This window comes from Pan troglodytes, chromosome 4, assembly GCF_028858775.2.
Source record: "Pan troglodytes isolate AG18354 chromosome 4, NHGRI_mPanTro3-v2.0_pri, whole genome shotgun sequence".
Taxonomy (NCBI): Eukaryota; Metazoa; Chordata; class Mammalia; order Primates; family Hominidae; genus Pan; species Pan troglodytes.
In genome coordinates, this window is record NC_072402.2 from 2,372,700 (window position 1) to 2,396,872 (window position 24,173).

At 46.7% G+C, this 24,173-nt stretch overlaps 1 long non-coding RNA gene across 1 annotated transcript; it reads right to left on the reverse strand.

Moving 5' to 3' along the window:
* Window positions 1–837: 837 nt before the first annotated feature.
* On the reverse strand, window positions 838–23,852 carry LOC104006319 (uncharacterized). The gene is made up of 3 exons (XR_010157120.1): window positions 23,694–23,852; window positions 23,017–23,181; window positions 838–5,462 (listed from the first exon to the last, which is right to left on the reverse strand). It is a non-coding gene; the product is annotated as an uncharacterized LOC104006319 (long non-coding RNA).
* Window positions 23,853–24,173: the final 321 nt, after the last annotated feature.

The window sequence follows — 24,173 nt, forward strand, 5'->3', positions numbered from 1 at the left end:
CTGGGTTTCAGTTAGTGTATTGTTTATTGATTTGTCTTTCAAATTCCATTTTCAATTAATTAATTCCATTTTCAACTATAGTCAGTTTATTGGTGAACCCATCTGATGAATTATTATTATTATTATTTTTTGAGATAGAGTCTCACTCTGTCACCCAGGCTGGAGTGCAGTGGTGCAATCTCAGTTCACTGCAAGCTCCTCCTGCTGGATTCAAGCGATTTTCCTGCCTCAGCCTCCCGAATAGCTTGGATTACAGGTGCCTGCCACCACACCAGGCTAACTTTTTTATTTTTAGTAGAGACTAGATCCTTCTGGGGATTTAGCTGGGAGCCATCCATGCCATTCTACAATCTGGTGAACATCTTGGTGAGAAGAGCTGCCACCCTTGCTGCAGGCCCCTCACTTTAGGGCTTTCTCTCTTGAGTACTGTGAGATAACAGGAAATTCCACTTTATCTTCCTGGCCCAGCACTGAAATTTTGGTTCACGTGGTTCTCATTGCTTTTATTGTTCTCTAAAGTCTTTAAAACTATGGTTTTTGTAATTTATTCCATTTTTTCCCCTAGATTTTACAGTGAAGTACACTCTGCTGATATTTACTTCATCTTACTCGGAAGTGAAAGCCCCACTGATTTTTTTAAAATACGCTAAAAATTAGCCAGGCGTGGCGGTGTGTGCCTGTAATCCCAGCTACTCAGGAGGCTGAGGCAGGAGAACCGCTTGAACCTGAGAGGCGGAGGTTGCAGTGAGCCAAGATCGCACCACTGCACTTCAGCCTGGGCGAGAGAGCGAGACTCCATCTCAAAAAAAAAAAAGTTATATAAAATATTGGGGTTTCCTTCATAAATGTTACTCGGGCCAACTAGTAGACTAAGTAAAAAGTAAAAGCTTTGTGTTTGTAGAGAGAACTGAACATTTATGGGATGAAAGCTGGGACGGGGGAGAAATGGAAAATGCTCCAGGGCCGCTGGCCCTGCCCTCTCCAAGGCCTGCTCATCGCCCTAAGCGTGGCTGCATCTTCTGCTCCCTCTGGCTACCATCAGCGTGGGTAGGAGGAAGCCTGGGAAGATGGGGGGAGGGGAGCAGTGCTAAAGCGGGGCAGTGGAAAAATCCACAAGGTTGAAGAGAAATAAAAACCACAGGAGGGCCTGTCTGGAGTATTTTCCCCACCAGAGCTGATAACCAAGAACTAATGCGTCCCACGAAAACCCAGAGTGCAATGGTGGCTGGGGTCACTCTCTTCTCCCGACGTGGCCCTGTGTGCCCCTCCTGGGCTCTGGGGACTCGCCTCCGGTTCAGGAGATGGAGAGGTGGTCTCCAACACTGCAGAGTCGGCCTGCTGTGCTGGCACGTGGCAGGAGTTCTGTGCCTGGCACTTTGGCACTTGTGAACTGACTGCACCCCGGGAGAGACAAAAGGAAGGACCAGTGCTGTGGCGTCTGTTTGCCTGTGAACTGCGACAGAGACACGAGAAGTGTCCCCTTGTTATCGTCAGCCCAGGGAGAGCTGTGTGGAGGATGGAGACACCAGCCATCAATCTCCCAGAGCACGCGGCATCTCTGTTTAATAGCTGATAGAGCGTCTCCAAAGGGCTTTTTTTCTGCTCTTTGTTTAAAATGACATATAATGGGCCTGGACTTATCAGTGTCTCTAAATGCATTTTCTGTGCTCTGTCCCCACTGGGGGATTTCGTCCTTTCTAATGAATATATGCAGGATTGATTTTGAACTTGGTATAATTTAATCCATCAATTTAACATTAAATGAATATGCAAAGGGAGCCTCTTTGTGGATGAAGACCAGAAGGCGACGTTCTCATTCATCCGAAATGGACCTGAGCAATGAAAATCGTCCGCTGCTATTCGTATCTGCCATGGGGTCTGTGACCGGGCCGTCTGGGGCCGGGTGAGTCCTGACGCACCTAAACCAGCCCACAGCCCCTCAGCGCCTCCCGGGCACGGCTCACACTCACTCAGAATGGAAGGGTGTGGCTGCTTAGGGGCCTGGCTGCCACGCTGAGAGCTTTCTGGTCAAGCCACGCTAGCATTGAGCTCTGAACTCAAGGCTGGAGCCCGATGGGGAGCTCGAACCCATTGTGCCGATGCGTCATTGAAAGTTACACGCGTGCCCAGGACTGGACAACAGGGTGAAGTGATGTCCGATTTCTTCGATCCTAATGGTCTGTCAAAGCCTTTGGAGAGCGGATCATTTATAAAGCTCAAGGCCACACGGCAGCGGAAGAGCAGTCCTCCAGGCGCGCACAGACGCCAGGAGCTCGGGAGGTCAGAAAGACACAGCCCCTGAGCTGACAGAGCGGCTGAGTCATTGTCGATTGTGCTGAGTGCGGCCGTGATTCCCTGACTCACCTCTCCGTGTGGGGGTGGGAGCAGGGATCCCCTTTTCCGCAGCTGTTGGTTTCTCACGCGCCGGGTCTTTCCAACGCCTCCCACTCTCTGACTGATAGTCTGTGAGCCCAGCAGCAAGGCCTTTGTTCCAGGGAAACCAGAAGTGTTTCTGGCCCAAGGGATCCCCCACCCAGGCCCTTTTCAGATCCATCGTGCGCACTGCAATGGGTCCGCTCCTGGGTTCTCCACGGGGACTTGAGGGCTTGCTCTAGAAACCAAGCCTCCTCTGGGATCTCAATTATCAATCATGTCCCCACCCTCCCCCATCCAGCGACTGGGCTGGGAGCCTGCTGTGATGATCGGAAGGCAGCAGAGCCCACGATGACACGAACCACTATTGTATAGACCTCCAGGACTCTAAACTGACAGAGGCAAGCAGATATAGAGCAGATGGGCCCACAACCTGGGGCAAAAAGGAACATTTCTATTGCAAATCCACACAATTATTGTGTTTGGCAACGTTTTTCTTTGCACAAACTCTTCCACTCTACTTCCAAAGAGAATATGAGAGAGACTTAGCACACACATTCGATTTTCACGATTGGAGACTCAGCCTCAATCAAGGAAGAAGAGCTCTGGTGTTCAGGGAGCTCTGCAGCAGCCAAGGCTCATACTCCAGTAACATCTGTGCACTCCCTACAAGGCTAACCATGGAAGTGCCCTAGAGTGTCCAGGTTCATAATCACTCCCTCCTCAAAATGACTTCAGGATGGCTAAATGACCTTCCTAAAGTGCTATTAATTCAACCAGAAAGTCTCATTTCCCACGGGCACTCACGGAACTGAGGCTGCCTCTGGCTTCCCTGTGAAGCCTTGTCCCTGGCCCCACTTTCTCTCCTGCTCTGTCCTGTCACCGTCTGTGACTGCTGTGCTCTCTAATCCCGATGGCTGCCTCAGCCTCCAGAAGCCAGGCTGCACCACCTCCCTTTTGTCAGGGCCCTGCCCATGTGCACAGGCCCTCAGGGTCTGCAGAGCCCAGCTCAGCCCATCCCCAGGGCTCCATGTGTTCACAAAGGTGCAGCCCTCCCAGGTCTTCCCAACGTCTTCCACAACCCTCCTGGCGGTGACTCGGGTTCCTCACAACTCGAAGGACACCAGCTCTGCCTGTGTGTGGCAGGACTCAGCCCAGCACCATGATCCTCCTGGACACCCAGCCAGGAAGCACAGGGTGCAGGTGGCCCAAGCTCTCCCCATCGGGCCGTCGCTTCAAGCCAGGCAGCTGGCTACACTGCCTAGGGAGCCTTCCTGACAGTGTGTTCAGAAACAGCAATGCCAGCCGGCAAGGACTTGGTGTGCAGCCGTGAGCACTGGCCTTGTGAGTGCGGGGGCTCGGCACGCTGGCACTGTGCGTACCTGCAAGGCCTGGGTCTGGACAGGCGGGGGCGGCGTGCTCTAGGCCTCCTTAGAGCAGCCCCGAAGCCCCAGTGCTGTGGCCGAATGAGCTCCCCATGGTCAGGGCACTGCGTCGTTGCCTCCTTAGTGGGGACTGCAGATCTACATGGGGGCCCATGGCATTGCCTGATGCGGTGGCTGCAAAAGCCATATGGACTTGAATGATGAGCACCTGAGCTTCCCCCTCAGCTGAGCTGAGCTGAGTCTTTAGAAAATGAATCCTTGTTGCTTCCCATACAAAATAAGTGAGCCTGAGCTGTGGCCAATGGACATCAATGTGGACACGAAGAAGAAACAATCATATTTATTGTTATAAAATAGACTTGCCCAGTTTGTGTGGGGTGTGCCTGGGATGTGAAGGGAACAGAGTGTTCGCATGTCTGGGGTCCCCCGTTCGCTCAGCTGTCATGGGAAGAAGCCCCCTTCTAACCTCGCTTACTCTGAGGTGAACGCAGGTGGCCTCTACCCATGCCCTGGCTGGAAAAGAGCCATTCCTTGGCCCTGAGTGCCGCGGGAGGCCGGGGGAGCCCCACTGCCTTCTCCATTCTCTTCCCAGCAGGTGCCCACCCTCCATCTAGATCCTGGGATTGTGGGCCGATCCGGCCCCAGCCCCGTGAAGGTGCAATGCTTGAAGGTGCAATGCTTGAAGGCGCAATGCTTGCCGCCAATCTCCACTGCGCAGAGCTGACCAGGTGCAGGGGACAAGGCCTTGCTGGCACAGGTGCCTTCTCTGGGCTGATTTGCACCTGGCTGGGGGCTTCGTGAAGAAGTGGGGCCAGGGAAGGAGGGCCCTTCTTCACAGTTCTCCGTGTGTCACTGCCATGTTTCTCTGGCCAGCATGGTGTCCCAGAAGCTCTTCCCCAGGCCCAGCAAGGCCGCCCTCCCTCCTTTGTTTCCAAGCTGCCGGTGATGAGTTAAATGAATGCACAGCGAGTGCCCAGAATCCCCCCACCCGTCCCCCGTGTACTCACTGCTCCCTGGGTGGTGACTCTTTTTGGACCCCGTAAGTTCCAGACCCCAGCTGGGGTCACACTGGGCACCTTTCCAGAACATGCCCTGTGTCCCCTCTGTTGCAGATCTGAGTCAGTTCCTTTGTGTGGGGCAGGATAGATGGCCCTGCCCAGGAGAGGTGGCTTCTGCCTGGTGTGTTGGGGCCCACAGAACCCACTGGGATGCCTCTCAAGGCCCCGCACTGGGAAGGCAGGGACAGTCCAGCCGTGCACTGCGACATCTGAAGATGGTGCTTCTGTGTTCGACTGGTCCCAATGTGGACATAAAGAAAGAGTTCCTTTCCTGCCTAAACTTACAAGAGTGACTTTAGTTACAAATCAGCTGTTGGATCAACGTGTACATTTCATATTTCTCCTGTGGGTTTAGTTGCTCAAAGACTTGAAATTTTAATATTGCAGCAATGATTGTGTTGATGCTATAGAAGTCACTGGAATTGTTCTGCACTTTTCACAAACACTTTGCATGGCTTCAGAATTCTTCAGAGTAAACCGGCTTCCTGGTTTCTCAGCTCCAGCTTTGATGAATCCTGAAGCTGTCACCTTGGGAAGTTACGCTGGGCTTCAGGTGTCAGGTGCAGATTGCACAGATGGGTCCCATCTCATTCCCCCCGAAACACCAAACTGCAGGAAAGAGAGTTTTTACGAAAAGGCAGACCTGCTGTAACAGAGAGGACAAGAGAGTCAATATCAACAGAACAGGACCTTAGAAGCTAGGAAGCAGGAGAAGTGGAGACTTACTTAGCAGAACCAAGAAAGTGAAATTCTAGGTCTGGGTGAGAGAAGCTGAGACAACCCAGTTATGCTGCAGAACCTCTGGGAGGCTCAGAGTCATTATCTCCAGTGGGAGAAAGTGGCGTGCGGGAACGCCTAAGTACCTGGCGATTTTCTATTTTTTTAGGGTAGGTGGTGGGTAGTGAGTGTTTCTTTAACACATAAGTTCCACCATCCTGGCTAACATGGTGAAACCCCGTCTCTACTAAAAAATACAAAAAATTAGCTGGGCGTGGTGGCAGGCGCCTGTAGTCCCAGCTACTCGGGAGGCTGAGGCAGGAGAATGGTGTGAACCCGGGAGGCGGAGCTTGCAGTGAGCCAAGATTGCACCACTGCACTCCAGCCTGGGCGACAGAGTGAGACTCCATCTCAAAAAACAAAAAAACCATATTAAGTTCCACACAAGGAGTTGTGTTGAAGACACCTGCACAGCAAGAAATCCCAAACACCACCCCCAACATCTGCAAATGTGAAGTGAGTCTCAGTAAGAGCCCCTCATCCGCTGGCCGGAGCAAAGGCCGGTCACTAAACAGGTAAGCTCTCCAGAGAACCAGATCAGCCACGGGTCGGGGGCTTCCTCCGCGGGCGCCTTCCCCGGACACGTATTTACTGAGTGGTGAATGGCATCGTGCGGCCTCACTTGCTTCGTGTTGATTCGGTGGCCAATAAGAAAGATTTCTTTTCTCTTGATCTATCTAGTGTCTCCCAGGAAGTGACATTTATCAATGGTCAGTACGTTTAATTGATGATTTGGGTTACATATTCAATTTATTTATACCTGCCTTGTCCCATGAACAGTTTCAGTAGGTGTTTTACGTATTCCCGATCGATTTAAACGACGCACAGTCATTCCCCTTTGCAGTCTTGCAGTGTGGAATACAGGCTAACCCTGTTCATAATCTTAGCCTGTAATGCTGACTACAAATTGCCATTGCTTAGTCATTGTTAGCAGAACTCATGATGTGGAGAAGGAGCGGGAATCCCTTTCGATGGCGACGGACTGTTTCTCTGATGCTGACGATCTCTCCCCGATACCGCCAAGAAATTGTCTACAGAGATCAATCTCTCCTCGAAACTGTGGGTTTGCAAAATCACACATTGCTTCACTTTAATAATTTCGTAAGTGCAGAGTTGAGCACTAGGCCGTGGAAGACCCTCTGGGGAGTTATGGAATGCAGGTCTTGGACACTGGTTTCTGCCACCGTGCCTTGTGGAACAAGGGACCCCAGAGAGAGCCACAGGGCACTGGCCCTCAATGGGCCCACGTGTGCAAGAGGGAGACAGCCCCAACTGGGGTTAGCCACGTGCTCTGAGAGGCCTGGGGCACAGCCCTCTGTACTTCAGCATCCGTGAGAGATGAAGCCACAGGAGACCTTTTCTGCAGAGGGAGGGGCTGTGTGAGCTCAGAGGTCCAGGCAGTGCCTCCCCCCCACCCTGACTGCCTGCGCCAGCTCCCACCTGGACTGAAGGTGCTGCTTTTCTGCAGGTTCGCTGGCTAAGGACTGAGGAGGCAGCTGCACATCCTCTCCTCTGTCCATGGTGTCGTAGCAAGTGGCTCTTCCTTTTTCTCACCGTGCAGTTGGTCTTGAGGTGAAGCTCAGAGCACAGGACACATTGTTTGAAACTGGTGAAGCCGTGTGTTGTACCAGGCAGCGAGAGAAGACATGTGGCCTTATTTCCCATGCGATGAGTTTTCAGAGTGATGTGAAGACGTGCCCTCTTACTGAGCACCACCTCTCAAATGGCCGAGGGCTCCCACGTGGTCCACTTGCAATGTGGGAGGTCATCCTAGCAGAGGGCAAGGGAGGGGAGCTGGCTGCAAAGGTGGACAGCCAGGCTGGAAGGCCTGAGACCCGCAAGAGACCGCTCTGCTACAGGACAGGGGGCTGGTGTTTCTGGAGACGGTGTGCTAACTCCGAGGGCCCAGGGAGGGCCATGCTCCTGGGAGCCAGCCTCTGCAACCTGGCTTTCTGGGTGCCGTGGGGCGGCGGGGCTGAGCCTGGCCTCTCCACACATGTGGCCAGCTGCCACTCCCCAGGGGTACAGGTGATGTGCAGTCTGCACACAGGGGCCCAGGGGCCTGTTGCCTTCCTGGACACCCCTGCTCCCATCTTGGGGCTGGTCAGCTCAGCCCAGAGCGCCTAGTATCTTCTGAAGTTATTTTCTCCTCTTTACCAGGAAGAAATGTTTGTAGTAAAAGAAACGGTGGCATATAATTTTGGAAAACAAAGGTATTTTGAGGGCTAATGCTTGTAGCTGGGTTTCCCAGATGCAAAGTTTGCACATTTTATTGTCATCCTTCCATGTTTTGTGCATACATGATCGAGAAGTGTGTGTGTGTGTGAGTGTGCACGTGTGGGATGCCAATGTGTACATGGTACAACTGTGTGTGCACAGGTGTGTGTTTTTGCTCTGAGTGTGTGCGGTGTGTGTGTTATGTGTATGTTATGTGTTGTGTTGTGGAATGCCCATGTGTGTTATGTGGTGTGTGTGCCTTGTGTGCAGGTGGCATGTCTGTGTGTGTTACATGCCTGTGTTGTGTGCCCATATCTATGTGATTGGTCACTGTTGTGTGTGTTGTGTGTGTCTGTGCACTGGGTACTCGCTATGTGTGTCGTGTTTATGTGCATGGCGCGTCTCTCTGTGGAGCTTCGTGGGAATGAAGAATCAGGTTAATCTCCCAGCTCTCAATCAGAAAAGGACAACCAAAATTTGCAGTCGCACAGAGAAGATGAATTTGTTAATGCCTGGCTGGACTTTCCACTCAGGTCTTAACCACCTGGAATGCTGAGGTGCAGCATATGTGATTGATGAAACAGGGACGAGGGTGGTTTCTGCTGAGCACTTCAGGCATGAAATTCAAACTCAGCAAAAGAGCCCCCTTTGCCAGCCCCCTGCTGCTGTCCCAACCCAATTGCTTGTCCCGCTCTCCTTGGAAGATGGCAGCCACACTTGAGTGGGATATCAGAGTGGCTGCTTTTCATCAGGAAGAGGCAGAGACAGGCTGAGTCAAGTGGAACCACTGCTGTCCCCCACTGTCAGGCGGCCCCTGCCCCCACTTGGAGCCCACCCAGGGGCAGCTTTGTCTAGACAGGGAGGGGCACAAGGACTTGAGCTGAGCAGGGCACTGGGCAGTGGGGGCAGCCCAGTGCACTGTGCTCAGAACTGCCTCGACCCAAAGCCAGACAAGTGACCGGGCAGTCACAGCCCCATCTCCTCCCTGCTAAGCACTGGCAGGACCCGCAGGGGAGGAGGAGGGAAGGCACTTCCTGCTGCCTGGACATTCTCCACTCTCAGGAGCAGCACAGACCTGGCCACTCCCATGAACAGAAAGTACCCCTGCAGTGTTGCCCTCCCACACCGTAGGCCACACACCTGGACATTCCACAACATATAACATACACATAACACACACACACACACTGCACACACTCAGAGCAAAAACACACACCTATGCACCCACAGTGGTACCACATACACACTGGCATCCCACGGTGTCCCATCTGGCCACAATTGTCTCTCCGCTGTTAATGGCTCTCAGGACACTGCACATAGGGTAGCAAAGGGCAGTGACCCATGACAGATGACATGCAAGTGAGCTGAGCCCTGATGCTCTCCAGCTTCCTGCCTGAAGAGAGTCTCTGAGCCATGACACAGGCAGAGGAGCCCAGGCACGGCCCACAGCCTGGCTGAACGCAGGAGACAGAGCCGAGAGTCTGTGGAGGTGAGAGAAAGTGACGTTTGCCCTACAGAGTCCTGCAGAAAAGAGACAGACGTGGGGCGCAAGCTCCTGGGATCCACAGCAGGTCTGGGTGGAGCAGCCCAGAGTGCTGCTCAGTGCACGAGAGAAAGACTCACGAAACGGGAAGGAGGCTCCAGGAAGGAGTAGAGGTCAATGCCCAGCACTTACACTGGGCCGGCTGCCTCTCCTGCCAGGCAAAGTTGAATACGCATTGGGTAGAGCACACAGGAGAGTGTTGCCTCGGTACTGGAGAATAATTCATCCTTAATTGCTCACCTCTCAGGTTCTGCCTAATAAAGCTTAAAAGCAAGATCCAAAAGGATCAATCTTGTTTCAAAGAAACTCAACGTTGTCCTTGGACAACCCTCAAGAATATGTATAGAATCCGAGGAGCCAAGATGGCCCAATAGGAACAGCTCCGGTCTACAGCTCCCAGCGTGAGCGACAAAGAAGACGGGTGATTTCTGCATTTCCATCTGAGGTACCGGGGGCATCTCACTAGGGAGTGCCAGACAGTGGGCGCAGGTCAGCGGGTGCGCGCACCGTGCGCGAGCCGAAGCAGGGCGAGGCATTGCCTCACTGGGGAAGCGCAAGGGGTCAGCGAGTTCCCTTTCCGAGTCAAAGAAAGGGGTGACGGACGCACCTGGAAAATCGGGTCACTCCCACCAGAATACTGCGCTTTTCAGACCGGCTTAAAAAACGGCGCACCACGAGACTATATCCCACACCTGGCTCGGAGGGTCCCACGCCCACGGAGTCTCGCTGATTGCTAGCACAGCAGTCTCAGATCAAACTGCAAGGCGGCAGCGAGGCTGGGGGAGGGGCGCCCGCCATTGCCCAGGCTTGCTTAGGTAAACAAAGCAGCCGGGAAGCTCCAACTGGGTGGAGCCCACCACAGCTCAAGGAAGCCTGCCTGGCTCTGTATGCTCCACCTCTGGGGGCAGGGCACAGACACACAAAAAGACAGCAGTAACCTCTGCAGACTTAAGTGTCCCTGTCTGACAGCTTTGAAGAGAGCAGTGGTTCTCCCAGCACGCAGCTGGAGATCTGAGAACGGGCAGACTGCCTCCTCAAGTGGGTCCCTGACCCCTGACCCCCGAGCAGCCTAACTGGGAGGCACCCCCCAGCAGGGGCACACTGACACCTCACACGGCAGGGTATTCCAACAGACCTGCAGCTGAGGGTCCTCTCTGTTAGAAGGAAAACTAACAAACAGAAAGGACATCCACACCAAAAACCCATCTGTACATCATCATCAAAGACCAAAAGTAGATAAAACCACAAAGATGGGGAAAAAACAGAACAGAAAAACTGGAAACTCTAAAAAGCAGAGCGCCTCTCCTCCTCCAAAGGAACGCAGTTCCTCACCAGCAACGGAACAAAGCTGGATGGAGAATGACTTTGACGAGCTGAGAGAAGAAGGCTTCAGACGATCAAATTACCCTGAGCTACGGGAGGGCATTCAAACCAAAGGCAAAGAAGTTGAAAACTTTGAAAAAAATTTAGAAGAATGTATAACTAGAGTAACCAATACAGAGAAGTGCTTAAAGGAGCTGATGGAGCTGAAAACCAAGGCTCGAGAACTATGTGAAGAATGCAGAAGCCTCAGGAGCCGATGCGATCAACTGGAAGAAAGGGTTATCAGCAATGGAAGACGAAATGAATGAAATGAAGCGAGAAGGGAAGTTTAGAGAAAAAAGAATAAAAAGAAATGAGCAAAGCCTCCAAGAAATATGGGACTATGTGAAAAGACCAAATCTACGTCTGATTGGTGTACCTGAAAGTGATGGAGAGAATGGAACCAAGTTGGAAAACACTCTGCAGGATATTATCCAGGAGAACTTCCCCAATCTAGCAAGGCAGGCCAACGTTCAGATTCAGGAAATACAGAGAACGCCACAAAGATACTCCTCGAGAAGAGCAACTCCAAGACACATAATTGTCGGATTCACCAAAGCTGAAATGAGGGAAAAAATGTTAAGGGCAGCCAGAGAGAAAGGTCGGGTTACCCACAAAGGGAAGCCCATCAGACTAACAGCGGATCTCTCGGCAGAAACTCTACAAGCCAGAAGAGAGTGGGGGCCAATATTCAACATTCTTAAAGAAAAGAATTTTCAACCCAGAATTTCATATCCAGCCAAACTAAGCTTCATAAGTGAAGGAGAAATAAAATACTTTACAGACAAGCAAATGCTGAGAGATTTTGTCACCACCAGGCCTGCCCTAAAAGAGCTCCTGAAGGAAGCGCTAAACATGGAAAGGAACAACCGGTACCAGCCACTGCAAAATCATGCCAAAATGTAAAGACCATCGAGACTAGGAAGAAACTGCATCAACTAACAAGCAAAATAACCAGCTAACATCATAATGACAGGATCAAATTCACACATAACAATATTAACTTTAAATGTAAATGGACTAAACGCTCCAATTAAAAGACACAGACTGGCAAATTGGATAAAGAGTCAAGACCCATTGGTGTGCTGTATTCAGGAAACCCATCTCACGTGCAGAGACACACATAGGCTCAAAATAAAAGGATGAAGATCTACTAAGCAAATGGAGAACAAAAAAAGGCAGGGGTTGCAATCCTAGTCTCTGATAAAACAGACTTTAAACCAACAAAGATCAAAAGAGACTAGGCCATTACATAATGGTAAAGGGATCAATTCAACAAGAAGAGCTAACTATCCTAAATATATATGCACCCAATACAGGAGCACCAAGATTCATAAAGCAAGTCCTGAGTAACCTACAAAGAGACTTAGACTCCCACACATTAATAATAGGAGACTTTAACACCCCACTGTCAACATTAGACAGATCAACGAGACAGAAAGTCAACAAGGATACCCAGGAATTGAACTCAGCTCTGCACCAAGCAGACCTAATAGACATCTACAGAACTCTCCACCCCAAATCAACAGAATATACATTTTTTTCAGCACCGCACCACACCTATTCCAAAATTGACCACATACTTGGAAGTAAAGCTCTCCTCAGCAAATGTAAAAGAACAGAAATTATAACAAACTATCTCTCAGACCACAGTGCAATCAAACTAGAACTCAGGATTAAGAATCTCACTCAAAACCGCTCAACTACATGGAAACTGAACAATCTGCTCCTGAATGACTACTGGGTACATAACGAAATGAAGGCAGAAATAAAGATGTTCTTTGAAACCAATGAGAACAAAGACACAACATACCAGAATCTCTGGGACGCATTCAAAGCAGTGTGTAGAGGGAAATTTATAGCACTAAATGCCCACAAGAGAAAGCAGGAAAGATCCAAAATTGACACCCTAACATCACAATTAAAAGAACTAGAAAAGCAAGAGCAAACACATTCGAAAGCTAGCAGAAGGCAAGAAATAACTAAAATCAGAGCAGAACTGAAGGAAATAGAGACATAAAAAACCCTTCAAAAAATTAATGAATCCAGGAGCTGGTTTTTTGAGAGGATCAACAAAATTGATAGACCGCTAGCAAGACTAATAAAGAAAAAAAGAGAGAAGAATCAAATAGACGCAATAAAAAATGATAAGGGGGATATCACCACCGATCCCACAGAAATACAAACTACCATCAGAGAATACTACAAACACCTCTACGCAAATAAACTAGAAAATCTAGAAGAAATGGATAAATTCCTCGACACATACACTCTCCCAAGACTAAACCAGGAAGAAATTGAATCTCTGAATAGACCAATAACAGGATCTGAAATTGTGGCAATAATCAATAGCTTACCAACCAAAAAGAGTCCAGGACCAGATGGATTCACAGCTGAATTCTACCAGAGGTACAAGGAGGAACTGGTACCATTCCTTCTGAAACTATTCCAATCAATAGAAAAAGAGGGAATCTTCCCTAACTCATTTTATGAGGCCAGCATCATTCTGATACCAAAGCCAGGCAGAGACACAACAAAAAAAGAGAATTTTAGACCAATATACTTGATGAACATTGATGCAAAAATCCTCAATAAAATACTGGCAAAACGAATCCAGCAGCACATCAAAAAGCTTATCCACCATGATCAAGTGGGCTTCATCCCTGGGATGCAAGGCTGGTTCAATATATGCAAATCAATAAATGTAATCCAGCATATAAACAGAGCCAAAGACAAAAACCACATGATTATCTCAATAGATGCAGAAAAAGCCTTTGACAAAATTCAGTAACCCTTCATGCTAAAAACTCTTAATAAATTAGGTATTGATGGGACGTATTTCAAAATAATAAGAGCTATCTATGACAAACCCACAGCCAATATCATACTGAATGGGCAAAAACTGGAAGCATTCCCTTTGAAAACTGGCACAAGACAGGGATGCCCTCTCTCACCACTCCTATTCAACATAGTGTTGGAAGTTCTGGCCAGGGCAATTAGGCAGGAGAAGGAAATAAAGGGTATTCAATTAGGAAAAGAGGAAGTCAAATTTTCCCTGTTTGCAGATGACATGATTGTATATCTAGAAAAGCCCATTGTCTCAGCCCAAAATCTCCTTAAGCTGATAAGCAACTTCAGCAAAGTCTCAGGATACAAAATCAATGTACAAAAATCACAAGCATTCTTATACACCAACAACAGACAAACAGAGAGCCAAATCATGAGTGAACTCCCATTCACAATTGCTTCAAAGAGAATAAAATACCTAGGAATCCAACTTACAAGGGATGTGAAGGACCTCTTCAAGGAGAACTACAAACCACTGCTCAACGAAATAAAAGAGGATACAAACAAATGGAAGAACATTCCATGCTCATGGGTAGGAAGAATCAATATCTTGAAAATGGCCATACTGCCCAAGGTAATTTACAGATTCAATGCCATCCCCATCAAGCTACCAATGCCTTTCTTCACAGAATTGGAAAAAACTACTTTAAAGTTCATATGGAACCAAAAAAGAGCCCGCATCGCCAAGTCAATCCTAAGCCAAAAGAACAAAGCTGGAGGCATCACACTACCTGACTTCAAACTATACTACAAGGCTACAGTAACCAAAACAGCATGGTACTGGTACCAAAACAGAGATATAGATCAATGGAACAGAACAGAGCCCTCAGAAATAACGCTGCATATCTACAACTGTCTGATCTTTGACAAACCTGAGAAAAACAAGCAATGGGGAAAGGATTCCCTATTTAATAAGTGGTGCTGGGAAAACTGGCTAGCCATATGTAGAAAGCTGAAACTGGATCCCTTCCTTACACCTTATACAAAAATCAATTCAAGATGGATTAAAGACTTAAACGTTAGACCTAAAACCATAAAAACCCTAGAAGAAAACCTAGGCATTACCATTCAGGACATAGGCATGGGCAAGGACTTCATGTCTAAAACACCAAAAGCAATGGCAACAAAAGACAAAATTGACAAATGGGGTCTAATTAAACTAAAGAGCTTCTGCACAGCAAAAGAAACTACCATCAGAGTGAACAGGCAACCTACAAAATGGGAGAAAATTTTCGCAACCTACTCATCTGACAAAGGGCTAATATCCAGAATCTACAATGAACTCAAACAAATTTACAAGAAAAAAACAAACAACCCCATCAAAAAGTGGGCGAAGGACATGAACAGACACTTCTCAAAAGCAGACATTTATGCAGCCAAAAAACACATGAAAAAATGCTCATTGTCACTGGCCATCAGAGAAATGCAAATCAAAACCACAATGAGATACCATCTCACACCAGTTAGAATGGCAATCATTAAAAAGTCGGGAAACAACAGGTGCTGGAGAGGATGTGGAGAAATAGGAACACTTTTATACTGTTGGTGGGACTGTAAACTAGTTCAACCATTGTGGAAGTCAGTGTGGCGATTCCTCAGGGATCTAGAACTAGAAATACCATTTGACCCAGCCATCCCATTACTGGGTATATACCCAAAGGACTATAAATCATGCTGCTATAAAGACACATGCACACGTATGTTTATTGCGGCATTATTCACAATAGCAAAGACTTGGAACCAACCCGAATGTCCAACAATGATAGACTGGATTAAGAAAATGTGGCACATATACACCATGGAATACTACGCAGCCATAAAAAATGACGAGTTCATGTCCTTTGTAGGGACATGGATGAAATTGGAAGTCATCATTCTCAGTAAACTATCGCAAGAACAAAAAACCAAACGCCGCATATTCTCACTCATAGGTGGGAATTGAACAATGAGAACACATGGACACAGGAAAGGGAACATCACACTCTGGGGACTGTTGTGGGGTGGGGGGAGGCGGGAGGGATAGCATTGGGAGATACACCTAATGCTAGATGACGAGTTAGTGGGTGCAGCGCACCAGCATGGCACATGTATACATATGTAACTAACCTGCACAATGTGCACATGTACCCTAAAACTTAAAGTACAATAAAAAATATATATATATACAGAAGTACAAAAATATCCATCACCCAGCAAAGTACGATTCTCAATATTTGGCATCCTGTTATAGACTGAATTGAATCATTCTGCAAAATTCACTTGTTGAAGTTGTTTTATTAATATGGTTAATTACATTGCTGGTTTTTTTTTTTTTTGACAGGGTCTCACTCTGTTGCCCAGGCTGGAGTGCAGTGGTGTGATCTCGGCTCACTACAGCCTCTGGGTTCAAGCGATTCTCCTGCCTCAGCCTCCTGAGTAGCTGGGACTACAGGTGCCTGCCACCATGCCTGGTTAATTTTTTTTTTGAGACAATATTTTACTGTTGTCACCCAGGCTGGAGTGCAATGGCATAGTCTTGGCTCACTGCAACCTCTGCCTCCTGGGTTCAAGTGATTCTCCTGTCTCAGTCTCCCTAGTAGCTGGGATTACAGGTGCCCACCATCACGCCCCGCTAATTTTTGTAATTTTAGTAGAGACAGGGTTTCACCATGTTGGACAGACTGGTCTCGAACTCATGACTTCAGGTGATCCACCTGCCTCGGTTTCCCAAAGTGAGCCACTGTGCCTGGCCCCTTGCTGGGGTTTTAATGTTAAGTCAGTGTTGTAATATGGGCATGAACCTAGTCATGATGTATTATCCTTGTTGTACACAACTGGATAGAATTTGCTAGAATTTTGTTCAGAAGTTGTACATCCATATTAATGAGAGTTTTTTATTTTTATTTTTTTCTGTACTTTTAAGACTGTGTGGTTTTGGTATTGGGGTAATACTGACTTTAAAAATGAATTGGGAAAGAAATTCTGTCTTCAATTTTATAAAAGAGTTTGTGTAGAAATTGTAGAAAGTAAACACTTTCCCCCTCAAAATTTAAGAATAAATCATAAGTGTGAGAAATAATAGTTTCTTTTTAAAACTAACTTCTTTCAAGCCTCCTTGCTTTGTACTAATAACTCTTTGTTAAGCCCTATCCTATGTAGCTGTTAGACATGCACATAGGCACATAGTACATTCTATGTCCTTGTACCTTAACCAAGATATTTGTGTTGGACGTGCTCATAGGCATGTCCCAGCTCACAGCCTATGCCCCTTCCTTATTTAGAAATGTTATAACATTTATACCTACTTTTAAAAAGTATTTAATTATTAGCCAATCCAGTTTTAGTTTAAATTATGAGGTCTAGCTCCAGCCAACAGAGACAGGACACAGCAATAAAGACCTCAAGTAGGAATAAATATTCTAATGTCTCCTTATTCTATATGTACCCTTGCCATTATTCCATCTGCAAAGGGCACTCTTACTGCAAAAAATAAAAGTTACCTCACTAAAAAAACTTTTTGTCTAAATGCTAATTTTTCCTTGCAGCACTGAAGAACAAACATTTTGCATTTCTAACAGAAATAGTATAATTTCTTCCCTAAATGTTTGGTAGGATTCACCAGTGAAGCCACTATAGAAAACAGTGTGGCAGTTTATTTAAAAGTTGATGGCCAGGCACGGTGGCTCATGCCTGTAATCCCAGCACTTTGGGAGGCTGAAGAGGGTGGATCACCTGAGGTCAAGAGTTCGAGACCAGCCTGGCCAATATAGTAAAACCTCATCTCTACTAAAAATACAAAAATTAGCCAGGTGTGGTGGCAGGTGTCTGTAGTCCCAGCTACATGGGAGGCTGAGGCAGGAGAATTGCTTGAGCCCAGGAGGTGGAGGTTGCAGTAAGCTGAGATAGCACCATTGTATTCCAGCCTGGGCAACAGAGGAAGACTCTGTCTCAAAAAAAAAAAAAAAGAAAGAAAAATGAAAAAAAAGAAAGAAAAAAAAAGTTGACCACACTCCTAACATGTATTCCAGCCTTCCCCTCCTAGGCATTTACTCAAGAGAAACGAAAGCCTATGTTTTCTCACTAAGACTTTTCCACTTAAATGTTTATAGGAACTTTATTTATAGTATCCCCAAATTGTAAACCAACCAAATGTTCATCATTAAGTGAATGCATAAACAAACAGAGGATATGCTCATTTTCCTGATTGTAATAATGGTTTCATGGTTGTATATATCTGCCAAAATGTGTCAAATAATACACTTAAATATTTGCAATTTATCGTACATCAATTATACCTTAGGGAAGGTGCTACAATATGAAAGAGTATAATAAAAAATTTATTTTATAGGCAAAAATCTGAAAACAACCATATATGTTGCAAACAGAATAATTACAAATGCTTCTGTAAATGTAAAAATATAACAGTAGAAAGAAAACTTTGATAGGCTGGGCATGGTGGCTCATGTCTGTAATCTCAGCACTTTAGAAGGCCAAGGTTGGCTGATCATTTGAGGTCAGGAGTTTGAGACCAGCCTGAGAAACATGGTGAAGCCCCATCTCTACTAAAAATACAAAAGTTAGCTGGGCATGGTGGCAGGTGCCTATAATCTCAGCTACTCAGGAGGCCAAGGCAGGAGAATTACATGAACCTAGGAGGCAGAGGTTGCAGTGAGCCAAGATTGTGCCACTGCACTACAGCCTGGGTGACAGAGCAAGACTCCATCTACAAAAAAAAAAAAAAAACAAAACACAACTTGATAAATGAGTTAAATAGAAGAGATGACACAGATAAAGAGAGAATAAGTGGACTAGAAGATAATGCTGAAAAATTACTCAGAACACAACATAAAGTCAGACATTTCAAAAATGTCATATAGAGTTTGAAAGATATTACAGATGGGGTTAGAAGTTCTAATATGTTATTGGAGTTCACAAAGGAACTAGTTCAGAGAACGAAGTAACTCTGTAGAGAGTTAATAGCTGAGAATTATCTAAAATTTATAAAAAACATGGATGCCTAGATTCAGAAACACAAATTCAAGCAAGATACATAAAAAGGAGTCTGCACCTAAATGCAATATAGTGAAATTTAAGGATAAATAGAAGATCTGAAAAGTATCTGGAGAAAAGATAAAGAACTCATTAAAGATTGATAATGGATTAACAGAATAAAGTCATTTGGTTAAAGAAATTAAAGAACTACTGCAGTTAGACTGACAGCTGACTTCTCCATCCTCAATATGGAAACCAGGAGTCAATGGAATTACATCTTTGCAGTGCGGACACTAAGTAATGTCAACCTTTATTCATATACCCAGAAAAACTATCTTTCAAGAAGTTTTCAGTTTCATATTAAAGAAGAAAACAATTCAGACAAATGTAAACAATGAGACGAAGGCCAAAATTACCTTCTTTGAAGTGGTTTTCTCACCCTCTAAAAATATCACCATTGCTATACTCTTCAACTTACCAGTGCTATTCGAAATATGTTTTTTCTTCCTAGCACAATCTATCCCAGAGTCTTTATCATGTTAAACTCAACAATGCGTCTCACTTGCATCACATGTGAATAAAAAATAATGAGAGACAGTTATTTCATCCTGTGTTCTTCCTGAATTCTCTACTTTACTACTTCTATCCCTTAGGGTAAAAAAAAAATTCAGAGAACATTTAGGGTAAAAATGGGAACTCCCTTCATCCCCCCAAATGTGGTAGACAGACCAACATTGTTTTTCATTTCTGCATCTACTCTCCTTTCTTTCTTTCACGTTCAGAGCAAGAATTGCCACCATGTATTTAGGAGTGGTTCCTCCTTTCTTCTGGGCACTTTACTCCTTCTGTCCTGCATGTCTAGTCTCTCAGTTCAGAAGCTCAGCCTGCCTTGCTGGAAAGACTTTGATGTCCTTGTCTTCTGGGTCAAGCCTACGCATTGTTCATGACTACATCGAAGGGTCCTTTTGCTATTAGGCTGTGGGAACAATACCTCTCACCCTGGACAGGTCTTTCAACTGCAGACCCAGCACCCCTGTACAGACTTGGACCATGACTGATATGGTCTTTTTCCTGTGGATGTTTCCACTTTGTCCATCTCCCTCCATTCAGCTGAGACTTCTTTTGAGCAAGAACTGCTTGTTTTCCTCAGCACCCTTGGTGCCTCATGTAACACCTGACATTGATGAGCTGCCATATAGATATCAGAGGAATGTGGAAATAAATTAATGAAATTTTTTTCTATGATTACATCTAAACTTCTGGACCGATGTGTGATGAAGCAGCAGGAGCAGGATGTGGCAGGATACGGAAGGACCAGGAGATGCTGTCAAAGGAGGACAAGACGCTGGGGTGTTTGGGCTGGAGAATGCCCAGGTGGCCAGCAAGTGATGCTCAGATCAGGGGGAGGCCACTGCAGCTGGAGCATCTGTGCAGGCTCTTGGTAGGAATCTTGTGTGGAGCCCTTCGCTTATCCAATGGTGGAAAAGATTACCTCCAGGTCTCTATTGAACATGAGAGTCAGGATCTGTGGGAGTGCCTGGGAGGCCACTGTCTCTCTCTCTCCAGTTCATCCTCCTTTTGATAAATTAATCTTCTTAAATACTTCCAGCATTAGTTTACTCCATTGCTCACAACCCTCCAAACATGCTGCATTGCCTTTTTAATCAAACCCCCATTTTATAAAAGCCCTCCATGAGAGTCAAACTTGTTCCTGTGATTCCCCTGGTCCCCATGTGCCAAGGCCATTCTGAGCATGCCCAGTAGCTTCCGTCAGCCCCTGCCTCCTCCACTTGCTGTGAGCCTTCTCTTGGGAGTCACCAGGGATTTCCAAGTTAACATATCCAAATCGAATACATGACCTTCGGGTTGTTGGGTTGGGAGAAGGCTTGAATTTGCCCCCACAGGCAGTGGATGTGTCACAAAGTGGCAAATTTTCCACCTCTGGAAGCATCCAAGTAGAGAACAGACTACCGTCTCCCGTGAGTGCTTGAGAAAGCTGGCGGGGGCATTTCACCTCCCAGAGGCTCCTCCCAATGCCAAGCTTCTAAATTCCTGTGAGTTTCAACAATCTGCTGGCATAGATCAATCAGTCAAGTTAAATCAACCAATCATCTCTTTCGTGTGTACTGGCATATTATCGCTTCCACCTCGGCTGCCCAAATAAGACCCCCAGGCATCTTCACCACGGCCCCTTCCTCCTGCCTGTCTGCACGGTGCCTGGCTCCCCATGAGCCCCATGCTGTCTGAGGGAGGGCAGTGCTCACTCATCTTTATGCACCTGCTAGCCACCTTGGAGCAAGCACAGTGCAGACCCTCAATACAGCCTCAGGACCTGTGGGAGGCGGGGAGGTCTTCGGGGAGATACAAGGAAAGAAGCATGTCGCGGGGGCCAGCAGACTTTAACTTTGCCAGGCGGGAGTAGCTGCTTCTGGCGCTTCCTTTGCCGTCACTTCTGTCAGGGACAGGCTTTTGGAGACAATTATATGAAACCATACTTCCTTCTGTATTACTTTCCTGCCATTCCTCATAAGCTATATTTTAATTTTAAACAGCAATTTACAGGGTAATTCATTTACAACAACACAATCCATTGTGATCACAATGCCATACATTTATGTTTTAAGTAATTTTTAATGCTTGTAGCAGCTGGGTCTCTGAAAATAACTAACATTTTTCACCTTGTGCAGCGAGGGGAGGAAAAATTCTCTGCTCTTTGATTATAGAACCACCAAAGACAACATGCAGTGAGTAGGGCAGTTATAACTGCAAACTAAGAAATGGTTTGCTTGAGAACATAGCAGATCCTTCCGTGTCAACATGTAACTGCCAGGGAGAGCAGGTAAAGCCTGGAGCAGAACTGTGCCCACTCCAGGCTCACAAGCCACTGTAATTTTAAGTCAAATTGATTAACATAAGAAGCATTATTAGGAAGATGGAATTATAGAAAGAGTGGAAATAGTTCCCTCTAACCAAAAAGAGCTGTATTCAAAGGGCAAGAGACTGGGGTTTATTTCTGTTATGTCGTTATTAGAAATGCACACAGCCTGTGCCACAGCCTTGCATGGGTGTGCAGCTGCGGCTGCCACTATGTTCCAAAGGGCAGTACCCTCCAAGGATCACCTGTGCCCTTGCCTACCTGTGCGGCCGCCACTATGTCTCAAAGGGCAGTACCCTCCGAGAATCACCTGTGCCCTTGCCTACCTGGTGCGGCCACCACTATGTCTCAAAGGGCAGTACCCTCCGAGGATCATCTGTGCCCTTACCTACCTGTGCGGCCGCCACTATGTCTCAAAGGGCAGTACCCTCCGAGGATCACCTGTGCCCTTGCCTACCTGTGCGGCCGCCACTATGTCTCAAAGGGCAGTACCCTCCGAGGATCACCTGTGCCCTTGCCTACCTGTGCGGCCGCCACTATGTCTCAAAGGGCAGTACCCTCCGAGGATCACCTGTGCCCTTGCCTACCTGTCCACAACATTAACCGTTTTTTCTCTCTTTTTTGAGACAGGGTCTTGCTATGTTGCTCGGGCTGTAGTGCCTTGGTGCAATTGTGGCTCACTGCAGCCTCAAAACCCTGAGCTCAAGACAGCCTCCTGCCTCAGCCTCCCAAGTAGCTGAGACTACAGGTGTGTACCACCACATCCAGCAGGCTTTTTTATCTTTATATTTTTAATTTTAAAGGAATCTATTTGCAGAATACTTACTGGCTAATTTTCAAATTTTTTGTAGAGATGAGGTCTCACTATGTTTCCCAGTCTAGCAGGGAACTTCTAGGCTCAAGTAATCCTCCCACCTTGGCCTCCCAAAGTGCTGGGATTATAGGTGTGAGTCCTATACTTAGCTGCCATTTTCTTTTTTTTTTTTTTTTTTGAGAGTAAAAACTGATTTTTAGTTGTGCTTGATTCAGTTCTCGATAACATGAAAGATCCTATCGTAATAGAAAATTTCACATTTCTAATATCCATTTTTATGGTTCCATTTAAATTGAATATTGGTAGTTTTTATTATTGAAACTTTATATCATGCTTAATCAACTTTTATTCTAACTCTTTTGACACTAATTTTTACCAACTTTTATGTCCTGGTTTTGTAATTCTTTACTTATTTGCTGTTTTTAAATGACTTATATTGGATGAGCCTTTCTAACTTTAACCTTTTAGAACCTTTATAACTTTAACCTAATTGGCATCTCTTGTATTAAGTTTGTTTATTGGTTTAGGCAGAAACTGCCTTTTATTTTTTTTATTTTTATTTTATTTATTATTATTATACTTTAAGTTTTAGGGTACATGTGCACAATGTGCAGGTTAGTTACCTATGTATACATGTGCCATGCTGGTGCGCTGCACCCACTAACTCGTCATCTAGCATTAGGTGTATCTCCTAATGCTCTCCCTCCCCCCCGCCATTTTCTTTTTGAATTAAGATGTTCTGGGAGTGATTAAGCCACCTGTGCTCATATGTAAATAAATCCCTCATTGCTCACCTAGCATCAGAAGTGCGAGGCAGGACCACACGTGCCACGCAGGCACTGGCCTTCCACAGTCACGCCAACGTCCTCTGCCACAGACACCTCAAATCCAAGTCTTCATTTCTTCACGTTTTGCTGACATGCCACATGGAGGGAAGTCCATGTTGGTCTTGTTACCACCTAATGGGATGAGTGTCTCATCTCAAAAGAGCAGGCCCTTCCCGGGTCCCGTGGGGCTCAGCCCTGGACAGACGTGCAGCTCAGATCCCCTGGACAGGGTGCCGGTGGCTCCCCTCATCTCTGCCTTTTCCTCTCCCATTTTAATTTACCCCCTAGAGAATTATGTTAAGATAAAGTGACATACACCTGTGTTCCTTGGCCCCTGCCAATGGCACACTGCGCTAGGCCCATCAGAACTAGAGGAAGGAAACAGAATGTTTGGGAAACTCGTGCTGGTGACCGGAGGAGTTCTGTCCAGCCTCGCCTTCCCTCTCCCTCCCTGCCTCTGTCTCTTCCTCTGTCTCTCTCTCCCTCCTCCTTTCTCTTTTCCTCACTCCCTCTCTCTCCTCTCTCTTCTCCTCCCTTCCTCTCTCCCCCTCTCCTTCCTTCCCTCCTTCCTTCCACCCCTCTTCCCCTGTCTCTCCCTCCCACACCCCCTCTGGGTGGCGTCAGGTTGGAATCACACAGCTCACCTGGTTTGCCTGCTGGGCACCAGGCTGGCGGGCATAGTGTGGTTCTCCCATGGTGACCAGGCCCAGCGCGTCTCTTTACTGCGTGAAAGGCCTTCCTCTATCCAGAGATTGATAGACCCCGCCTGACACTGCAGAAATGTAATACGAGCCACCTGTGCATGGTCTGTGAGAAGAAACAGGTGAAATTAATTTTAATGATGTATCCTTTTTAACTCATCATCTCCAAAATATGATCACTCGACATGTACTAATATGCAGTTGTTATTGAGCTATTTCACATTCTTCTTCTTATTTTATTGATTTATTTTTTGTACAATCTTTGGAACCTTAGCACCCTTAGTTCAAATGGCCACATTTGGCAGGCTCGGGAGCCATGGGGCTGGTGGGGCCGCGGTGGGCAGCTGTAGACCCTGGAGGAGAGTGAGCCTAAGCCAGGCCCAAGCCAGTTCAATGCCTGCTTGATTAAGTAACTCACCCATA